This window comes from Zingiber officinale, chromosome 6A, assembly GCF_018446385.1.
Source record: "Zingiber officinale cultivar Zhangliang chromosome 6A, Zo_v1.1, whole genome shotgun sequence".
Taxonomy (NCBI): Eukaryota; Viridiplantae; Streptophyta; class Magnoliopsida; order Zingiberales; family Zingiberaceae; genus Zingiber; species Zingiber officinale.
Window position 1 is genome coordinate 11,001,181 of NC_055997.1, and position 22,651 is coordinate 11,023,831.

The window sequence follows — 22,651 nt, forward strand, 5'->3', positions numbered from 1 at the left end:
CATCAAGAAGGTGATTCAGTCCAAGACGATACAATCAAGTCCAAGAGTAAAGTCTGAGGTAACCTTCTACGGATGTAATAAGAAGGGGCACATCAAAGTCAACTGTGCAAACCAAAAGGAAGCGAAGAAGCAAAAGAAGAAGAGAGCACTGCAAGCGATGTGGGATGAGTCTTCCTCTAAAGATTCTGACGAAGAGCTCGAACAGACGAGCTTCCTTGAACTTACGGCCTGGGAACAAGTCGATGAATCAGAAACTGAGAGCGAGTCGGAAACAGAGTCCGGGAGAAGCCACAAATCCGTATCTATTTCCGAAGGGCCTAACCCCACTGTAAGTACTTCTCAGATAACTAAACTGCATAACTTAGTTAATTATCTTATGCGTAAGTTAGCCAAATCCAACGTCCAAGTCAAGTCACTCCAAAAGGAGGTAACACTCCTTAAGGAGGAGACTAAACTAAGTTCTTTGACTGAGCCAGTTCAAAATGGAAGTTCAACTCAAGTCCAACAACTTGAGGAAGAAAATTCCAATTTGAAAACTTAAGTTAAAGAACTTAAGGGCATGTTGGAATGGTTTAACTTGGGTTCCAAGAATCTAGATCTGATTCTTGAAAAATAAAGAGCCGTATACAACAGATCCAGACTTGGATTTAAGGCTAAACGAAAATACAAGTCTTACTTATCACTTGTAAATAGAACTAATAGAAAAATAGTCCAAGCATGGGTCCCCAAGTCGAACTTGGTTAATCAAGTTGGAATTGGTCAATATTGGATCCTCAAGGATCAGATCCATTACCTTGATAGGCCCTATCGAGGCTATGATCCAGGGGGAGCCAATAGAAAGACCATCTTTATCGATAAATAAATTTGTTTGATGCTTATTTTTACTGCTTTATTATACATGCTTAGACTAGGCTAGATAAGGATCTAGGCGTAATCTACACTTGACTAGTGAGACTTAGGGGTTTCAAAAAGGAAATTAAATATCCAATTTCTTTGAAAGGCTTTGTCTAGAAGTGGTGGATGATCACATACCCAAGAAGGCCTAGTGTCTCGCCACAGCCTAGAAGCCAATCTTTGAAATGAATATTTAATTGACTGATTGTAAAACCTGAGTCTAACGCAAATGTAAATCAATCCTTAGATGATAATTTAAATCAAAGATAAAATTAACCATCTCACAAAAACCTATAAGGTTCCCTGATTGATAATTTAGAAAAGGGTGAGATGGACTTAGTTAAAATTTAGAATTAATTAATCATTTAATAAATATAATTTAATAAATCTAATGTAATAAATCTAACTTAATAAATCTTAATTAATCACTTAATAAATCTTAATTAACAAATCTTAATCTTAATCTTAATCTTAATCAATTAATAAATCTATAAATCTTAATTAATCTTTATTAATAAATTTTATTCATTTATCAAGTCTAATCAATTCATAACTTAACTTAATAAATTCAATTAAACACAAAACCATTTCACAGTCACCCATAGGAATATGCTTAGTAGAATAGAGCTTATTTTTTGAAAAATATTTCTCATTATTTTAAATAGCTTGGTTTTAAAACTCTATGAAAAATATTTTCAAAATTCTAATTTTATTAGTTTTTCAAAATTTGGACTTAGCCTAGGTATTTACCCCCTAGAAAGCATGTTCCCCTAGGTCTCAGCTAGAGCATCTCACAAGTACACTAGGATTACCTTGCTTGTGTATGAAAAATACTTAGAATAGTGTGAGATGCATAGCGTACTACCTGAACTTCAGAATGCTTATGTCTGTGCATCAACATAAGTATGGGTAATAAAGACCAAATTCAAATTAATTAAATTAAGTTATCCATGCTTAGTCAAACTAACTGAAATACTTAATTTGACTAACCAAGTGAAAGCTACTACCTCATGGTAAACAGCTAGTAGCTAACAGTTAGACATTTGTTTAAAAGTAGATGTTTATGCTTAAAAATATGTTGTTACTCATGCTTGGACTCTAGGACTTAAAACTTAATTAATTTTTTTTTTTTTTGCATTAATTAAGGGGGAGTGAAAGAGAAAATTTAATTTTAAAACTAAGTATTTGATAAAGTATTTTTCAAAGAAAACTTTTATTTGGCTAAGTTTTTTTTAAATGCTAAGTATTTATCAACATCTAAGTATTTAACTAAGCTTTTATCAATTTTTTTTAAAAGTTAAGTATTTAACTAAGTTTTGATTAAAGTTTTTTTTAAACTAAGCTTTTAGCAAATTTCTTTTACAAGAAATTCTGTTTAAAGTTAAATATTTTTATCAAAATCCTTTTAAAGGTAAAGTTTTTATCAAAATATTTTTAAAGCTGAAGCTTTTATCACAATATTTTTAAAACTAAAAGCATTTTTGGTATCAATTTTTTTTTTACAAAAAAGGCTAAGTACTTAACTTAGTTTTTATCAAAGTTTTTAAAACTAAGCTTTAATCAAAATCTTTTTTGAGCTGAGTACTTTTAACTAAGTCTTTTTCAAAACCTTTATAAAGCTAAGTATTAAAGCTAAGTTCTTATCAACTTCTTTTTAAAGCTAAGTATTTGACAAAATAATTATTTCCAAAGTTAAAAATTAAGTTATTCTTTTGGAAAAAACCAAGTAGTTTCAAAGTATTTCTAAATTAGCTAAATCTATTTCAAAGCATTTATTTTCAAAAGCTAAGTTTAGCTAAGTTTTTTAAAGGTTGACTCACTTTCAAACGCTTAAAAATTAGCTAAGTTTTTTAAGAGCTACCTTTCAGGGGGAGCTAAAAAGTTCCTATCCTTATATCCTATTCTCTAGTTAGCATTTTTGATATATGGCAAAGGGGGAGAGAAAAATGAATTTAAGTAGTTAATAAGTAAAGGGGAGCTACAACAAGTTGTTCTAAATATTGCACCTTTTTAAATTGCACTTGCATCTTTTTGTGAACATTTATGTTCTTATAATCAAGTTATGTTTTACTTAACTTTGACTATTGTTGTCATAATAAAAAAAGGGGAGATTGTTGGTGCGGGAAGCATGCGACGATCGAACCTGAGTTTTGATAATGGCAAAGGGTTCAAAGTTAAGATTATTTGTGATCTAACGAGTTTGAATGAGATTGCAGGAAAGTCCTAAGTGTTTTTAGGCAAAAGTCTTAGCTGCCGTTAGGCAGGTGGAAAATCCTAGGGGGTGGCAACCCTAGGCGGAAAGTCTTGGTGGGTCGAGAGCTTCGAGAATAATCCTAGAGTCGGGGACCCTAGGTTGAAATCTTGGTGTCACGAATCAGGTGGAAGTCTAGACGGGTCATGAAGCGGACGTCCAACATGAAGACCGGAAGCTTCAGACGTTGAGCAAAAGTCCAGTTGGTCAGGAGGATCAATCTGGCAACAGGTAACTTCTCCTGAGAGGAGTAGGTGATGACACGTTTCCCGAAGAAGGAACAATAGGCATCGGTTCGACTTTGAGTTTCGTCAAAACTTAAAGTCAGAATGACAGTCAAAGGCTGTCAAATTTTAGTTTATATATATATATATATATATATATATATATATATATTATTTTATGCCTGAACTAATGGAAAAAGCTAGTTTAGGCACTCAGAGTTCGGACGCCCGGAAGGGGTCTGGGTGCCCCGAGCTGGTCCAGGCGCCCGGAGTTGGTCCAGGCGCCCGGAACACAAAAGTTATCGCCAAGATGATGTGGCGTGCGTGGAGTGGCCGAGCCACGTGGTCCAGGCGCCCGGAGGGGTTCCGAGCGCCAAGAACAACCTATAAAAGTAGCTTCGACCATGAGCTTCAGAACAACACAATGAATGACTTTCGCTTCTTCAAGCTGCTCAGAAAATGCTTCCACGATGCCCGAAAGCTCCGACGGCAATTCTTCTAGAGATTTCCTCATACGAAGTTATCGGTATTGTTGTATTTAAAAGTTACTTATACTATAACTGTAATCATTTTGTATTATTTTGGATTGATTAGTGATTGCCCATCGAAAGCACTCTTACGTGCGAGTCTTAGAGTAGGAGTTGCCACAAGCTCCGAAACAAATAAAATCTTGGCGTTTGCGTTGTGTCTTTTTTACTTTTCTGTTGCATATTTACTTAAAGTTTTATGAAATGATCGAAATACCCATGAGCGTTATTCACCCTCCTCTATCGCTTTACGATCCTACAGATTGTAGGACTATCAATAAGATTACAATAAAGTATCGTCATCCTATTCCTAAATTAGATGATATGCTAGATGAACTACATGGTTCTTGCATTTTCTCTGAAATTGATTTGAAGTCTGGCTATCATCAAATTCGCATACGTGAGAGAGATGAATGGAAAACTACTTTTAAGACTAGGTATGGTTTGTATGAATGGTTAGTCATGTCATTTGGGCTAACTAATACACCTAGTACTTTCATGAGATTAATGAACCATATTTTATGTGCTTATCTTGGAAACTTTGTTGTAGTATAATTTGATGACATCTTGATTTATAGTAAAAATTTAGATGAGCATCTCAATCATTTACAAAAAGTTCTACTTGTTTTGAGAAATAAAAAATTATATGCTAACCTTCAAAAATGTTCTTTTTGCACTAATCAGATAGAGTTTCTTGGTTATATTGTTAGTGCTAAGAGAATAGCAGTTGATGAAGAAAAGGTTAAGGCAATGCGTGAATGGCCAACACCAAAAATGATAACTGAGGTATGTAGCTTTTATGGGTTGGCAAGTTTCTACAGAAGGTTTGTTAAAAATTTTAGTTCTATAGTTGCACCCCTGACTGAAGTTGTTAAAAAGAATGTTGGGTTTCGTTGGGATAGTGAACAAGTTTCAGCTTTCAAATTACTTAAGGAGAAGCTAAGTTCGACACCATTACTTACATTACCTAACTTTGCTAAAACTTTTGAAATTGAGTGTGATGCATCAGGAATAGGTATTGGAGCTGTGCTAATAAAAGAAGGTCAACCCCTTGCTTATTTTAGTGAGAAACTTAGTGGAGCAGCTTTGAACTATCCAACTTATGACAAGGAGATGTATGCATTGGTGAGGGCTTCAGAGACTTGGTAGCATTACTTGTGGCCCAAAGAGTTTGTTATTAACACTGATCATGAATTGTTGAAGCATTTGAAGAGCCAAAGTAAGTTGAATAGACGTCATGTAAAATGGGTAGAATTCATTGAATCATTCCCTTATGTGATCAAGTATAAAAAAGGTATGGAAAACATTGTTGTCGATGCTTTGTCTTGAAGGTATACCTTGATCTCTACTTTGAACACTAAATTGTTAGGATTTGAATACATTGAAGATCTATTCTAATGATCCTGACTTTGGAAATGTATTTGAAGTTTGTGAACATGTTACATTTGGGAAGTTTTATAGGCATGAAGGGTTTCTTTTTAGAGTGAATAGGTTGTGTGTGCCTAATTATTCATTGAGGGAATTATTAATCCAAGAATCTTATGGTGGGGGACTAATGGGGCATTTTTGAGTTAAAAAAACTCTAGAAGTGTTGGTAGAGAATTTCTTTTGGCCACACATGAAATGAGATGTAGTCAAATTTTGTGAGAAGTGTATTACATGTAAGCAAGCAAAATCTAGATCTTTACCTCATGGATTGTATACACCTCTACCAATTCCTAGTGAACCTTGGGTTGATATTTCTATAGATTTTGTTGTAGGACTACCAACATCCAAATGAGGTATGGATTATATTTTTGTGGTTGTGAATAGATTTTCTAAAATGACTCATTTTATTCCTTGTAGGAAAACATATGATGCTAACCATATTACTGATCTATTTTTTAGAGAGATCATGCGACTTCATGGAGTACCGAGGAGTATAGTTTCAGATTGTGATGCAAAGTTTCTAAGCTACTTTTGGAAGACATTATGGGGAAAGTTAGGAACAAAGCTTTTGTTTTCCATAACTTGTCATCCATAAACAGATGGATAAACTGAGGTAGTAAATCAAACTTTATCTACTTTATTGAGAGCTATCACTCAAAAGAATTTAAAAGGTTGAGAAGATTGTTTACCATATGTTAAATTTGCTTATAATAGATCTATGCATTCTACTACTAATTTTTCACCTTTTGAAGTGATATATGGGTTCAAACCTTTAACTCCTTTAGATTTGTCACCTTTGCCTATCTCTGAGCGTGCCAGTTTAGATGGTACCAAAAAAGCTGAGTTTGTGAGGCAACTGCATGAGAAAGTTTGATTGCAAATTGAAAAGAGGACTGAACAATATATTGTGCAAGCTAACAAGGGACAAAAGAAAGTGATCTTTGAACCCGAAGATTAGGTTTGGGTTCATATGAGGAAGGAAAGATTCCCTACTAAATGTCGTACTAAGTTGCATCCACGAGGAGATGGTCCATTTCAAGTCATTGCTTGAATTAATGATAATGCATACAAACTTGACTTACCAGGTGAGTATAATGTGAGTGCTACATTTAATGTTTTTGATCTTTCTCCTTTTGATGTAGGTGATCAAGATTCGAGGACGAATCCTTTTGAGGAGAGGGGGAATGATGGAGTAAAAGAAAGAGAACAACAAGTTGCTCAACAAGCTTATGATAGGGATCATGTTCAACTCACTCTAGATATTAATGATGATCCATTATGCAACAATGGAGGCCCAATTACAAGAGCTAAGGCTAAAAATATGAAGGAAGCACTTAATGTGCTAATTGAAAATGTGAAGAACAAAGCTACCATTAAAGAAGGTTTGACCAAGAGCAAGTCATTCGGCTTAGTCAACCTAATTCAAGCCTTAGATGAGCCAAAATAGCATTTAAGTCTCATATCTATGTAGTATGGATATGTAGGCTCAATTTGGACTCAATTTCTATCTTTATTTGAGTTGTAATAATGCTATAAGCTTAAAATGGCTAAGTAGTTTATATAGGCCTTGACTAAATGAGCTTTCTTTTGGCCTTTTAGGATTTTTTTGGTAACCCTATAGTTATAAATAAAGGGGGTGACGGCCACACATGTATCTTTGACATATTTTTCAATCTAAATCATGGTGAGACTATCGTTTGTTGGTTCTTTATTGAACTAGAACTTATCAAGGAATCTCCTTATAGCGTTCAAAGATTTATCAACCTCAATCCCAAGGTTGTGGCGTCTTCCATCTTCTATACTAAGGTTCGTGATTTCCTAAGCAGTGGGTCAAGGTTTCTTTTCATCTATCTTATCGTCTTAGACCTTCTTTCTTTCTGTCTTTAATTCATTGTGGGTTCTTGAGATATCTTTCTTGTTGAGTTCACATCACTAGCTCTCCTTCAAGTCTAGTCAAAGGAGGTGTAACTAACTGACTGGACTCAAGTTCTGCTCTCGTTCACTCCTCCTTTGTGATTACAAATGCCGCTTCTTTTCCGAGACCATTAATTTTTTTGACCACTAATTCTGAGAGAAAGACGTTTTAACTCCCCAGAAGATCAAATGCTATCAACATCCAACTTCCTATTTTTAAAAGGAGGGCATAACGTTAACCACTGTATATTTCCTTCTACTTTCCTTAACCAAAATTCTCCGTTACTAATGGCCTCTAACTTTGCAACTAATGAACTCCAATAGCTTTGTCAAAAAGTGAACCAACTGCATCTACTGCTTGCTCAGAAAGAAACGGTCCTGGAAGAAGCGCTAGAGAATAAAGATTTATAGTGCACACTGTAGAAGGACATAGAAGAACTTTGGCTCTCCGCTAAATCTTGAACCCGTGTCGAGATAGCTTTAAAGGAGAAAACCTATGCAACTTTTGAAAGTCAGCACTAGGCTATGCTTTTATTTAAGGATAAGTATGCCTATTCCATGGCCCTCGCAGTTGAAGAGGCGAAGGCCAAGGATGAGGTGATTGTGCAAAAGCAACGGAACTTACAATTAACCAAGGAGGAACTAAAACAAGCTCAGGCTATAATTGAAAAAGAACAAAAAAAGGAGAGACAAACAGAGCATCTATGCTCTAGATGTCATGCTCGTGGAGATCACTAAAAGAGAAGTTCAACCATCTTAGCAACTTTTATATCTTTAATAATCATGAGCGCAAGAGAATTTGGAGGGATAATTAAATGTATTTCTACAGGTTAATCTTATCACATATTAATGAAGCTTGAAACTGGCCGAACTATAGTTCTTATTCCCGCTCGCTTGTTTTTCCTTAAAGCTCGTGTTTTTGTTTGTGCCTCACACACTTAGTATTTTATCTTAAAAATGGTCTATGCTTTGCTAATTCTAGTACAGAGGATGTGCGAAAAGATGATTTTGGATACCCAATGCTTCACTTGTCACATCCCTTATAAAGGCTTATCCATGGGTGCATGCCACGTGTCCCTACCACTCATTCCTCGCGACGCCTACTAACATCCCTCTCCTTGTGAAGTACAATGGCTTGCTTGTTTAACTTTGCAAATCAATGATCCTCCTTATATGAGCCATTTCAATTTAATGGTGGTGATTGAACTGCCTCCTATAAAACCCAAGACCACACCAACTTTTCACATACTGCTTCCCCTCTTCTCTGCTCCATTCCTCCTAGCGATCTTCCTTCTTCTGCATTTCTTGTTTTTTAAACTCCAAAACACTCAGTAAGAGGTTCACCTTCAGGCTAGGTTTCCTTCTATCATGGACCAAGAATCCTTCGCTCCCTGGTATTCTTCTACTCCTAGTTTCGATGCTTCTGATCAAGCTCATCTCTATTCCAAATATGAAATACCTCATGTAACGACCCAATTTTCCCTATTTTGAATTCTGAATATCTTTAAAAATATTTAAAAATGCTTTTAAAATATTCTAGAGATTTTTAGAAATTTTTAGAGTATTTTTATGCAATTTTTGGAGTCCGTTTGGTATTTTTACCGAGTGGAGAAAGTTTTAAAAAAAAAGGGAAATAACCAAGTGCAGGAGCTGGGATTCGAACCCAGTTCCTTTGGAACAAGCAGCAAACGGCCAACCAACCGAGCTGAGCTCGGGTTGTTAATCAATTATGTAACGAGATATATTTAAGTTATTGTTAAGGGCAGAGATAAAACCTAGGCTATAAAGGGATAAGTGTTTTTACCGTGACCAAAACCTAAGTTTTTCCCCTCCTTTTCTCTCCCGACGACGCCGTCTTCTCCTCTCGGGCGAAAACGCAGCACCTCCTAGGGCTCCATTTCCGGCGGCCGGCGAGGATTTCTTTTCGGAAGTTGTCCACAGATTCGTGGTCTCCTCGTCAAGGAGAACACGCGGATAGGAAGGGATCGCCGAGACCTTCACTTCATCCAAACCCTAGAGCACTTCCCCTCCGGTTGTAAGTTCAAGAACCCAAGGTGAGTTGCTTCTCACCTGCAGTAGGAGTAGTTCCGATTCGTTTATGTTTTCTGGTTGTTTGAGTTTCCTGTGAAGCATGCTAGGGTTTATGTTTTTTTTTGCTGTCGTGTACCCTAAGAAGTTAGACAAAATCCTTCTGTGAAGTTTGATCTGTAAAGAATCCTTTGATTAGACTTAACAAAGGTTTAAAACAAGATTTTTGATCTCTAAGCTATGAAGAACCAATTATAGTTTCTGTGGTTTCGGGTTTGCTTAATGGTTGCTGCCATAATTGTTAAATCCGAATATGCTAGGTGGGTTATGGGGTCATTTTATGGTTGAGTAAGTCAGATTTGGGTTTGTGCCATGCAATGGGTTGTAGATCAACCTTATTTGAGAGTCCTGTTGTTTCTTTTAATGGCTTAACTCCTTCCTTAGGTTTAGAACAGTAGCAGATTAGTTGAAGCTAAAAAAGTAGTAAAGGAATTATCTTGCAATGAGCTAGGTTTCGGTTTCTTATATGCCTAATGTTCATGCATAAATGTATGGTAGCAGAAACATATTTTTTAGTTGATAACAACCTTAAAGCTTTAAACAGAATTTAAAGAGGCTGTTGAATAGTGATGCCGTACTCAGAATGCTTGTATTCCCTTTATAAGTTTAATTGGTTTTAGCTTGGTTTTAACAAGTAATGAATATAAGATAGTTTGATTAAATTCTGAGCATGTAATTAGTTTTCTTTATTGCTGTTAGAAAATTATAGAAAAAGAGACCAAAGTCTTAACAGGATCCCTAATCTTTTAAGAATTGGGATCAGTAGCATATTAAGTGCTAAAGGAAATGCCAAAGCATTTTATTAGAAGGAGTATTTAAAGAAAGATATTAAGAAAAGTATTTTACTTTTAAAAAGGGCATGTACCGGACACAAGGTCCAAGGGATGGGCTCCAAGTTGCCCCTAGACATAAAGTCTAGAAGTGTCTTAATGGTTTTGGGATTAGCTACCTCAATTCTCATTAAGAAAGGCGCGCAAAGTGGTACAATGTCGGGCCCAAGTAAAGTTGAGTATTATTTTAAAGTATAAAAGTATTAAATTTGGAAACAAATAGAACAAGTTTCTTTTATCTAAATTGAAAAATTCTAACAAGTTAAATTGTTGTTTCCTTTAGAGATGCATGATGTAGTTTCATTTCTATTTCATGTTGAGCATGTACCTCCTGCTTCTTTTATGTATATGCATTTCTTATCGGATTTTGTGAGTAGAAAGCACTCACTAAGCTTTTAGCTTATAGATGCTACTTTTCCTCCTACTGCAGATATAGATAAAAATAAAGGAAAGGCTAAAATGGCGTAGAAGAAGGCGGCAAGGAGACACTGGTGATGTGTGTGTGGATGGCGGATATGGAAGCTTGGGACCTTGCTAGAAGAATTTAGAAATCGTACCTGTTGGTGTTTTTGTTATTGCTAGAGTAGAATTTATCTTGCATTATTAAGTTCGTTATCTTCCTGTCATCTAATTGGATTAACTGTTTATGCTGGGAACATGTTCTTTTCCTTATTTCTGGATTAGTTTTCAAGTTTTGTGAAGTGAATTCTGCTTCAATAAGAATCTGCCGTATGATTCATTTTAACCCTTTCTGCTGTAGAGATAGATTCATTTGCTGTATTTGGTTTGTTTTAATGATTCTTTTGTTATGGTTAAGTGCTGCTTGGAATTTCTGCAGTAAGATTCGTTTCATTGATCAGCAGGTTGTATTTCAGTAACTTGATTGGTTACCTTGTATTGCTGAAACGTTTCCTAGTACTGTTTCATTTTAATTCGGATTGGTAATTGCTGAAGTTGAGTCTCTTTGAAATCTGTTATAAATGCATGCGAATTTTGTATAGCAGAAATTTGATGTGTAACCAGTAGTATGCAAGTAGGAAATTTGAAAGTTGCTGGAATTTTCTTCCCATTACAATTGCAGCATGCAATATAGAATTTTCCTTGTTATGTTGTTGCCTTGAAATTTAAGTACCGTAGTTTTAAAATCTCAGAATGAACCACTACATTCTCTAATAGACATGGAAGCATGTTCTACATATGATCAGTAGTCAAGTAGCTATGCTTATTTAGGTACAGTAGGCATGTTTCATTTGATTGGGCAGTAGAAGTATATAAGCTATATATGTCCGTATGCTATGCTTACTTGTGGTCTTATTTAATTGCATGTTTGATCCTGTGAAAAGATAAACGAGAAAAAAAAAATATCAAGGAATTTTATGCTGCTATTTAGAGGCATGTTATGATATATGATATGTTTTCCAATAGTTTAAAATATCTCTAGTCTTAAAGTAAGTAGTACAGTAGTTAGTAGAATCAGTAGCGGTCACTCTCAGAGTAGTAGTAAGGAGGGTGGTTGTTAGACCTCATGGTTATCAAATTTGTCTTCCTTCCCCGGACGAGCGTCCTCATCTTCCTCCTGATAACCACATCATGTTCTTCTCTAACCAAGTAGTTGTTGGCTTACGCTTCCCTATTCACCCATTTTTCTCAGAAGTAACCAATACTTTCACATTCCCCTTTAGCAATTTGTCTCAAATGCTTTCCGGTACATGTGCGGGATATTTATGCTATATCGCTTGTTTGACATTCCTCCCACTCCCTGCAATCTGTACTTGTTTGCCTACCTTAAAAAATTAGAACCCGGGACCTTCCTTTTCCAATCCTACCTAAAGGCAGTTTTCTTCAAAGACATGCCATCCTCCATCAAAAGCTGAAAATCTCTTTTTTTTTTCTTTATGAGGTTGCCCGACTCCGCCACTTGGTCTACCACTTGGCAGTCATCTTTTCCCCCTCTTCCAGATCCTACCAGGCTTAAATAGGATCCTATCTTCATCTCTTATCTTACTAAATTGAGCAGTCGACTATTTAAGATTTACCAGTGGTTGCAGGATGATTGTTTGTATCTTTTTAGCTTAAGTACTGTCCCGAAGAAGTTACCTTGTTCTTTTGGTAAGTTTTGATAATTTAAATTTTATGTTGTCATTCATCGAGATATTTTCTATTTTGTACAGTGAACTCTGTTTTAAAGTCTTTGATCAATAAAGCAATTGTCCTTTCTAAAGAGGAGTTTCGCACTAAGGAACAGGAGTTGTTGGCCAAGCGAGGCCTACCCCCAGCTACCTCTTCTAGTCAAGCTATTGAATCCAGAGCAACTACTACTTCTGGCGAGCCTGCCCATGTCTCCCCATCCGTATCGGAGGACGTTCCTCCAGAGCTAGAAGTGGCTCTAAAGAAGAAATGCAAGGGGCAAAAGCTCACCCTCACTCCTTCTCCCAAAAGACCAACAGTAACTATCTCAGAAGATATTGCTCCCGAAGAGAGGAGAGAACAATCTCCAGAGCCAACTTTATCTACTCTCTATCCTACTTTAGCATTACCTAGTCCTATCCAAACTAGAGAAGGCCCCTCCTTGCCGCGAGATCCTCCAACTTCCGCCCTTCTACCCTCTCCTCAGGGAACATCCCACAACATTCACTACAAGAAAATCTCATTCAACAACACTCAAACGACAACGGTTTTATGCCAAATCATTAACTTTTTAGCCTTTTAACAATGGTTTTAACAAAAATCATTTTCTTTTAGCAGTTTTTTTTGCCTATGACAACGATTTTTGAAAATCGTTGCCTATTTATGCTTTTTTGGGCTACGACAATGATTTTTAAAGGATACAATAATAGTTTTTAAAAACTGTTATCTATGTGCGTTTTTTTAGAATTATAACAACAGTTTTTGAAAATTGTTGTTTATTAAGTGTTGTTGAATACTGTTATTTTTTTCTTTACCTTTTTTCCCATTTGCCATTTTTGCCACTGCATTTTTTCTTCCCCTCCCTCCAAAAGTTTTTGCCGCCGCATTCCCCTCCTTTACCTTCTCGATCCCTAAGCATTTCCGTCCAACCTACAATCTCTTCACCTACTTCGCGTTTTTCTTTCTTGAACTCTTCACACTGGCGAACCAGCGAAAATAGGTTGCCTGACCTCCCTTTAGCTAACCCACGAACCATAGCGGCAAGCCCTAAACCTGTCGCCCCTTCTCCATTCCTTTCCAAGCTGTGTCGGCGTCGTCCTGGACCACCAGAAACAGGTCGAGAGAGTGAAACAAGTTCACGAAGTTGGATTAGCACCGCCTGACTCCAGAGAGAGAGAGGGGGGGGGGGGCGGAGCAGCAAGTGATACTGTGGGAAGGTAAGTAAAAGCTTTTGGTTCTTGGTTTCCATTACCAGCGTTGAGCTCCTGGCAGCAACCGCGTAGGGTAGAGACATGGGAGAGGTTTAAAGTTGATCCCTTTTATGTTTTCATTCTGTTTTCAACTTCTCTTTTTTTTTGTGATTTTGGATTGTAAGTGGGGATTTTATAGAAAAGATGGTTCGTTTCATTATAGGAGGCGAAAAAGGCGGAGTAGGTGAAGGAGCCAGCGGAGGTAGACGAGAAGCCAAAGGGTAAGGAAGAGAAAAAGGAGGAGAAGAAGGCGGAGGAGCAGAAGGACAGCGGCGCAGAGGTTGAGGGGAAGAAAGATGGAGATGAGGAGGAAAAGAAGGCGGATGCGCCGCCTCTGGAGGAGATCGAGATGCACGTCTTCATGCATTGTGAGGGGTGCGCGAGGAAGGTAAAGAGGAGCTTGAAGGGATTTGCAGGTAATGAGTGTTGTAGGTGAATTTTAAACTCTTTTTTGATTTTTTTTTTTTTCATTTCCTTTTGTGTGAGATTTGAATACAAAATATTTTTTTAGGGGTGGAGGATGTAAAGACGGACAGTAGGATGCACAAGGTGGTGGTGAAGGGGAAAAAGGCGGTTGAGGATCCGATGAAGGTGGTGGAGCGGGTTTAAAAGAAGACCAGGAGGAAGGTCGAGCTGCTGACGTCGTTGCCGCCGATGAAGCCGGAGAAGAAAGAGGAGGAGAAGAAGGAAGATGAGAAGCCCAAGGTGGAGGAGAAAAAGGAAGAGGTCAACCATTTACTCTTGTAATATTTCTCAATCTATGTTTTTTCTTGGATCAACACGTCAAATCTCGAATCATTTCTCCTCCCTATTTCGTCTTCTTCGTCCACAGCCAAAAATGATCACGGTGGTGTTGACAGTCCACATGCATTGCGAGGCCTACACACAACAGATCAAGAAGCAAATACTAAAGATGAAAGGTTCGTGTGTTCCAATTACATATAAGAAATAAAGTTTACTTTTTTGCTAGCTTCTCTTTTGTGGAATTTTGATCGATCCTATGTTCTTCGCCTTGTCAGATTGAATTATATTATTAGCAATCTATTGTAGCTATATTAGGACAGTAGGACAGAAAGGTTTTGTAGGATCGAAAAGCACTAGGAAGGGGGGGGGGGGGGGTTCAATAGCGCTCATGGCTAATTCATTCATTTTAAAATAATCGATCAAAGATACGTAGCAGAATAGTAAACATCAAAAGCAAACACCAAGATTTTACTTGGTTCGGAGCCTGTGACAACTCCTACTCCAAGGCTCACACTCGTTGAATGTTTACTTTGAGTAATTCACTATCAATCCGAAATATTACAAACGAGTACAATAATTAAAGTGTTATCAAATATTATACCAACAACAATGATGTTTGAAATTGAGAGCTTCTGGTCATTGGAGAGTGTTATGACTTCGCAGGATCGTCTTGTTAGCAGCACACGAAAGAAAGATTGCGAGTTTTAGATCTGTATTATACATCAATTCATGACCTGCTTATATAGGGTCATTGAAGGCACCTTCAAGCTCCTTGGAAGGCGCCTTCAACGAACTCTTATCCCCCTAATCTCGGTCGTCGATAAGCTCCACTGTGGTTGCTGATTATCCACCCGAAGGCGCCTCTAAGCTCCACGGAAGGTGCCCTCCATCCAGCATCCAAGGCACCTTCAGCATCCTTGGAAGGCGCCTTCAGCATCCTTGGAGGGCGCCTTCAGCATCCTTGGAAGGCGTGTAACGACCACCCTTCTTACTATTACTACTCTCTAAGGATGACCGTTACTTAACTACTAACTCTACTTAACCGGTATGATTAAAAATCACATGGAAACCCTACCGAAAAATTTCGACAGAGTCTCCTCTGTACCAGTGACCATATTCAACAATACATGTAATATATACTCAGCCACAAGCGGCTGGAACACATATCAATCAACCACGCAGTATAATAAATCCAAAATAAAGAAAAACAATACCACAACTCATCACACCATATCACAATTCATTTACTATGTCCTAATCACATCAAAATATCATGTACTATCTCAAATACTTCTAACATAGCAAAAGACAATAGAAATTAAAAGAAAACTTCTTTCTTAGTCCCAAGGCTTCCATAGTCCTGGCATTACACATCCTTCGACCACCTCCTTGTCGCCTTCGTTTCTATATCTTTTCCTTTCCTGTATCTGCAGTAAGAGGAAGTGCAATCTATAAGCAAAATTTGCTTAGTAAGCGCTATCTAACTCACAAAAACAAGAATATGCATGTATACAGAAAAAAAACTAGAAACTATATGCTCTAAAAGAAAATAAAGCATAAGCATAACTACTCATGTCAAACTAATAGCAAAGAAAAGCTAAGGAATCTACTCATGTAATTCTAATAGCTAATCATGCTGCTCATCTAATAGGTAAACATGAAAAGCTACTCATCTACTAGATAAACATGGTAGAATAAAGAACTAAACTTATTGATCTTTAGAACTATATGAAACTTATTTCATTTGTTCTAACTTAATCTTTAATACTTTATGTTTATGTAAAACTCGTTTTACTTGTTTAAAAACTTATACTTATAATACTTCAAAATAATAATCAACTTCTTCTTGGGCCCAGGCGTAGTACCATCTTATGCGCGTTCCCTAATAGGTTGGGGTAGCGAGCCACCAATCCTAAAAGAGCAGACCTCGGTCTACCAGGGCCAAGACCTCGGAATTGGACACCTGGATTTGTTTAATGACAACGTCGGAAGTCAGGTACTAGCCTCTTCTTAAAAGTAAAATACTTATTATCTTAATTGCTTCTTCTTTAAATGCCTTGGCATTTTAATAAGCACCTTGTGTGCCAAAATCCCTAAAGTCTTGACTTTGGGATCTACTTAAGGCCTTGGCCTTTTTCTTTCTTTTCTTTATCTTTCTTATACTTTTCTTAAACCCAAAATACTGTTAGGGTATTTTTCATATGCATATTGAGGTAGCAAAGAAACTTAAATCTATATTTTTGCCACAAACTAATCATCTCAAGCTAGTATACAAAAAGAAATCTAGAACCTTAATGCTTTAAAAGAAACTTTGCTCATGTTATTCTAATAGCAAATGAGAAATATTGCTCGTGCTCTACTAATAGCATAAATGAAATTTGCATTTGCTAAAGAACTAAACTAAATCTGCACTTAATATTCTGCAAAGGAAACTGCTTATGTCCAGCTAATAACACAATGAAATCTGCACTTAAAATTCTGCAAAGGAAACTGCTTATGTCCAGCTAATAACACAATGAAATCTGCACTTAAAATTCTGCAAAGGAAACTGCTTATGTCCAGCTAATAACACAATGAAATCTGCACTAATCATTAATCAAATCTGCACACTAATTCTTAACAAAAATCTGCATTTGCTTAATGAAAATCTGCTCATGTTCAACTCATAGCACATAAAAACTGCATATGCTCACAAATAATAGTAAACAAAAAGTTATAAACTGTATTCTATCACTCTTAGCTAGTTTCTTAATGCTTCGTTTCATATGTATCTTTTCTTTGTGACTTAAATTTCCACTAAACATATTTCCTGCATCTTTCTATCTTCTTTTTGTGTTTCATATCAATTTAGTTCTCTATACTTGATTCATATCATGTAATACCGATAACCATGCATCGCCCCTCTACTGTCATTCTTATAGAACTCAACTCAAAACTTCAAGTAGTACATGTATAATCCAAGTTTCATAGGAGAATGTTGTAAACACATCCACTTAACCACACTGAAACCTATCCCTTCAAATCTGCCCAGCATTTCCCAGCCAACACCAGTAGTGAAACACAATGGAAAACATTTTAAAACACTTCAATTCTGTCCAGAAATAGCATAATCTGTTCGTCATACAGCAAGAATCAAATTCAACTAACCCATACTCAAATCTTCTAACCACAATCTAATTCTTCAATACCTAACCAATCTTGGCAGGAATCTAACAGGAGACTGACAAGTTGTAAGTATCTGTTTAATTTAACTCTATACAAGGATTCCAAAAACAAAAGTAGAACCAATAAAGACGTGCTAATCCGGAACCTGTAAAATTCCATATTTGACTGATCGTGCTCATAAAAATTCAACAGAACAATCTACATAGAAACAAATCCGAATTCCATCTACAAAGCTTGAGGTAAACAGCCCGCATGCTTGAACTTTACCATTCATGTTCTTCTTTGAAACTCACGGCAGTAAGCCCTAAGCCACAGCTTCACTAAAAAAAATTCGAAACAAAAGGAAAAGAACCCGGAACTATCCTACTGCAGGTGAGTAGCGACTTACCTTGCTTCTTGAACTCACAACCGAACGCAAGGAGAACTTCTAAGTCTCGGAGCTCTGATCGGAAGACTCGAAATCGCGGCTCCTCCTCGTGCTCCAGACTTCTCCTCGTCGAGAGGAGCTCGGCGATGTGAAGAATCCACATAACCTTGCCTTGGCCGGCCGCCGGAGTTGAGCCCTAACCTTCCTTGTCTTCCGCCTGAGCACGGTCGTGCGCAGAAGAGAGACGAGAGGAGAGAAGAGGAGAAGGAATTAGGTCACGGGATAACATCAACTTATCCCTCTTTATAATACCTAGGTATTCTGTTATGGCTTAAGATTATTTCGCTCCTTACCTTTTCACGAAATACTCGCGGAACCGTTGGTTGGTTGCGTTTCCGCCGAACCCCTGGTCATGGGTTCAAATCCTCAGCCGAGCCTTTTTCTTCCTCTTTTATTTTAAATGTTCCTAACTACCGCATAAATATAATTCGTCCCTTATATGGTTAACAAAATATCCGTAGACCAGATGGTTGGGCCGAGTTCATTAAGACTCAGGTTCGGGTCCGTGATCTTGGGTTCAAAACTCGGCTGCAACCATTTTCTGCCCATTAATTCTTGTTATTAACTTCTACTCATTAAATAAAATTCTCCCTTTATTTGATTAAGTAATAACTGCTAGCCCAGTTTGTTAGTCGGGTTTTGCTCGGGTCAGGGGTTACCGGTTCGAGCCTCGGCTTGGACATTTTTTTGTCACAACTTCTTTCTTTTGGTAAAAATACCAAATGACCACCAAAAATTCCATAAAAATACTTTAAAAATTTCTAAAAATTTCTAGAATTTTTCTAAAGTATTTCTAAATATTTTAAAGCACTTTTAGGACTCCTAATGAGGAAAATTGGGTCATTACAAGTCACCTTCTGCCTTGCTTCCTGTGCAGCTGCAGCCAAGGCGCTCGAGGCACCTCTAACAGCTCTGGAGGCACCTCGGACACTATTTATCCAACATTTTATTGCGATTCACCTTTCCTTCAAGGTATGTTAGTCCAAACACAATATATACCCTATAAAAAAAATTAGCACAATAAAATATAAATAATATAAGTATTTGACAGTCATCAAACTGTCCAATTTTGACTTTGAGTTTCCTACTCCGGAAACCCTAGGTCGAACCAACGCATATTGTTCTCTTTTCGGGGAATGCATCCTCACCTACTCCTCTCAGGAGAAGTTACCTGTTGACAGATCAATCCTCCAGACTGACTGGACTTTTGCTCAACACTCGAGGCTTCTGGTCTTCATGCTGGACATCCACTCCATGACTCGTCCAGACTTCCACCCGATTCGCGACCACCAAGATTTCAACCTAGAGTCCCCAACTCTAGGATTTTGCCCGAAGTGCTTGACCCGCCAAGACTTTCCACCTAGGGTTACCACCCCCTAGAGTTTTCTACCTGCCTAACCGCAGATAGGACTTTTGCCTAAAAAGACTTAGGGCTTTCTTACAATCTCATTCAAACTTGTCAGACAACAAATAACCTTAACTTTGAACCCTTTGACATAATCAAAACATAGGTTCAATCATCTGGTGCTCCTCACACCAACAATCTCCCCCTTTTTGATTATGGCAACCTGGTTCAAAGTTAAGTAAAATATAACAATAATTAAGGAATTTTAGCATGAGCATAAATACAATAATTTGTAAAAAAAACTTCCTTATGCTCCCCCTTTCACAAAAATTATGATTCACTTAACTTTAACCACTCTCTCCCCCATTGACATATATCAAAAAAAAAATAATAAGTAGAGAGAATTGTAAAGATAGGAAAATGTTTAACTTTAAGCTCCTCCTGAAAGGTAGCAAAAAAACTTAGCTAATTTTTAAGAGTTGAAAATGACTTAGCTTTTGAAAAAAAAAAACTTAGCTTTTAAAAATAATTTCTTTGAAAAACACCTAGCTAAATTAGAAATGCTTTGAAAATACTTAGCTTTTACAGGATTTTGATAAACACTTAGGTTTGAAAAATATTTTGATAAAACATTTAACTTTAAAAAGAATTCCTTTGTAAAAAAAAACTTATCTAAGAAGATGAATTCTTTTAAAAAGAACTTTATCAAATACTTAACTTTATCAAAACTTAGTTAAGTGCTTAGCTTTTAAAAAAAATTGATAAAAAGATTAGTTAAGTACTTTAACTAAAAAAAACTTTAATTTTTCAAAGAGCAAAAATAAATGTTTAACTTTGAAATTTTAAAAAAGAATACTTTAACTTTAAAAAAAATTAACTTAACTTAACTCCCTTCACTCCCCCTTTATTAATGCCTTAAAAATATTTTGAGGATTCTAGAGTCCAAACATGTATAAGATAAAAGAAATTATCTATTTTTCTAATTATCCAAGGTAATTTTCTATTTTCCTGATTTTCCATCTCATCCTTTCTAAGTTATCAAACATGTAAAACTTATGAGTTTGTGTGAGATGGAGTTAAGTTAAGTTAATTTTATCTTTAACTTTGAATTAATATTTATGATATAGAAGTATATTTTAAAAAATAATTTAAGTTAAATTTGGATTTAAAAACATACTTACTTTGAGATTTTAAAATATAAGTTTTGAATTTGAAGATTTCTGGACCTTGTATTTCTATTATAAAATCTGCCAAGGTCTGGGCCTTGATGGTCGTTTGAGGTTGATACTGTATATCATATTTATTGAGTTCTGTGGTCCACTTGATCAACCTTCTAAAAGCTTTAGGGTTAATAAGTATCCGACCCAAAGTATTATTAGTTAATACGATTATCAGATGAGATAAAAAGTATGAACACAATCTTTGGGCAGTTAGAACCAATACATAAGCTAATTTTTCGAGTGTGGTGTAACGGCACTCAACTCCTTTTAATAGATAACTAAAGAAATATATAGGTTGTTGCTCTTTCTCCTCCTGCCTTACTAATACTACACCAACAACTCGCTCATTAGCTGACAAATAAACCCACAAGGCCTCCCCCACTATTAGTTTAGCTAATACAGATAGTGATTGTGAGATCTCAGAAAATTTAAATAAATAGGGTTATTTCAGAAATAGCCTTATAAAATTTTTCCAGAATTTTTAGAAATTTTATGGGAATTTTTCGGAGTTAGTACGGAGGGTTTTGAGGGGATCGATCGACGGGCGCGGATTAAGCCTGTTTGGAATACCCGTTTAAGTGAGGAAAAGTTTTAATTATATATTCTTTTCTTTTTCTTTCCCAAACGCCAATCCACCCGAAACCATTTCCTTCTTCCCTCTCCCCGATCTCCCCGACTCCTTCCTCGTTTTCTCTCACGGACGGATCTGTGGCGATCGTCCACATCGCATCGCCGGAGGACCAGGTCGCCGAAGCTCGACGGGAAACGACGGAGTCCAGTCTATCTTTGGTCCAGGGATTTCTTCTCCGGTGTTTCCTGTGCCCGATCAATGAAGGCGTGGAGGCTAGGGCACGGAGGGGGCTGGAGGTGCGTCGTTCCCAGCTGATATGTGCCCTTCTCTTCTTGAATTTCTTTTTCTTTTTCTTCTCTTCGACCTCGACAAGCGACTGTGAAGGTTTTTCCATCGCCACCCCCAAATCGCTTCAATCGTAGAGAAATTAGGGTTATCGGCGTCCGATCTGTCCAGCACCGGCGGTGTGGGTGAGGTAACAACCTTTACCTTCACTATTTCTTCCCGATACTCTCTGTTCATCGGCAAGAATGTGTTGTGCCTAGCTCTGTCACCGGTTCTTCTTTCTCTTTTCAGTGGACGGTGATAACAGTGATCTTGGAGGTAGAGGAGCTGATAGATTCCAGCCCTCATCACTGTTAGCTGGGTTTGCCTAACCGGATCTGTGATTACCACCGGCGACTGTAGAGGAGGTAAAGTGCAACAGATTATTTCTCGAGTTAGGTTGTTGCTTGAATTTGGAATGCTTGGTTGAATCTGTGATTTCCTTTTTCATGGATTCCAATATTGATCTGATCAATGAATTCCTGTTTGATCCCTGTTGTGATCAGATTGATTCCAGTGAGGTTTTGCACTATTGCTGTGGGGTTGTTTTGGTACTAGCAGCACCTCTTTTGCTGTGGATCAAGAGTAGAGGTTGGGAATTGAGGTAAGTGTAGGGATTTGTCATATGTTGTAATTAGTTGTCGATTGTGTGTAGATTTAGTTATAATTCGGATTACATGATTACTAGATGGTTAGTGATTATGTTTAGATTTATTTGTTTATATTAATCTAATGGAATGATTAGGGTTAAAGTAATTAACCCTAGTCAACCGTTGGATTTTTAATCTAATGGGAGATTAGGGATTAGGTAACTAACCCTAATAGACCATTAGATTTATTAGGCAGGTTGAGATTGATGTGATTAGAGTTTTGCCCTAATTTGGTTTTAGGGATTTTAGTTAGCTATTCTTTGGATTTAGATAAATAAAATATATATATATGTTGTTTGACGCAGGACTATGATTTGAGACGGGCGTCTCGACTTCGGATTTGGATTGACTGTACCTTCTATTTGAGGCGGGTACCCTTTGACTTATCTTTTGATACTGTCCTATGATATGTGTAGTTTATATATAATTACTAGTGGTAGATGGTAGATTTATCTCTTCCCTGGTCTTAGCTTAGTTGATACCTATCACATGCTTCTTCTGTTAGTTGCTTTATTTTAGAACTGGATGCTTTTATCTTTTGCCATGTATATATATGTTTATGGAGATGGATAGGTACATTTAGTGTTACTTTCCACTGGATTAGTGTTACTTTCCACTGGATTAGTTGTTGTAGGTACTTGTTATATGTTGTTGGATTTACGTTGCTTATAT

The 22,651-nt window shown here is 36.9% G+C and overlaps 1 pseudogene; it reads left to right on the top strand.

Moving 5' to 3' along the window:
- The first annotated feature begins 157 nt into the window (after positions 1-157).
- On the top strand, positions 158-21,661 carry LOC121994604 (annotated as a pseudogene).
- Positions 21,662-22,651: the final 990 nt, after the last annotated feature.